Source organism: Penaeus monodon, chromosome 32 (assembly GCF_015228065.2).
Source record: "Penaeus monodon isolate SGIC_2016 chromosome 32, NSTDA_Pmon_1, whole genome shotgun sequence".
NCBI lineage: Eukaryota > Metazoa > Arthropoda > Malacostraca > Decapoda > Penaeidae > Penaeus > Penaeus monodon.
In genome coordinates, this window is record NC_051417.1 from 10,597,971 (window position 1) to 10,599,371 (window position 1,401).

Below are 1,401 nucleotides of genomic sequence, written 5' to 3' on the forward strand. Positions count from 1 at the left end.
TAGGACTCTTCCCCTCTGCTCCTAATGGCTTCATAGGCGTAATTAGCATATCCTCGGGTCTTTCCTTTACCTTTGGATCTTCCCTTCTCGCCGAGATAGCTCAATTATTACTAATAGCTGGGAAAGATGCCGTAAAGAATAGAATGACGTATATATCATGTATGCATTTGATCTTTTTGCAAAGAGAGGAGGAATACCGAAAAAAATCAATATACAATATATATAACGTAGGTATAACAGAAACGGAAACAAAGAACAGAAGGCAACGAATGCACAAGCTCACTGATGCACGATATGCACTTGCACGCGGAATTGATGAGTCATTAGCATAGCCGCTTCTGTGTTGTGAGGCGGGAAGGGTGCAGGAGGGCGTACGAGGCGGCGGGGAGAGGCACTCTGTCGGCGCACGTGGCAACATCCGTCCTCTTTATTCCTTTTATCACTGCTCATTTGCATTGAGAGCCGCTCTCCCGGCACGTTCCTGCATCGCGAAGTGGTTTTGGGCGAACGAAAAGGGACGCGCATCGGCGGGGCGGAAAGCGCCGGCCAGGATGCAGCCGCCATGGAGTACGGGCCTCGCGGGCACACACGGTCGTATCCTCCCGACTCTTGTGTATGCAAATGTCTTCCCTTGGGTGTTAACGTTACTTAAACAGTTATAATTGTCACTATGGAGCTTTGTTGGTTTGTAGGCCAAGCGTGGAGGTGACGGAGCTCCCATTCAGACGAGGAAATCAGAAAGAGTTGGCGCGTCTGCCTCGTATAAGGAGAGGCGCTCGTTGGCGTGAACCGCAACGATAACTCTCGTCTCCCGCGCTGACTATCAAGCTGCCTGCCTGCGGTATGATAATCCCCTCAAAATACACTCTGCCTCACCTGTCATCATTGCCTTCCTCTGGCTGATCTCCGCGGCGTGAACATGCAATACCGATGAGATATATTCATGGAGGGGTTTATGCAGACGAAAACCTTCATGTAAAAACGGTGTTTGCCTTATATGGGCATACGGCAACGAGAGTTTGTAAGGAGTTCAGACGGACGTTTGAGGGTTAAGCAAGCGATTTAAAACAATAGAAACGCGGTCAAGAACTCACGATGTCTTCATAATAGAACTTTGTGAACAATGACCGCTACCTCCGACGCTCGAAAGCTTTCGGACAAATACGTCGTTCGCATCCCATGCTGCGGCCTTGACTTCCATCACATCGTGTCACCAAAATCGGTTTCTTTAAACATGTTTTCGACAAATATATTAACGAAATAAATAGAGACTTGCTCACAATATATGCATCTGAAGAAGAAAAAATATATCGACCGAGCAAGCCCTTTTAAACTTCGCGTCTCGTTAAAGGAATCGGAGAAGGCGAAGAGCAACTGACTTTACCTCAAGGTCAGGCCGGA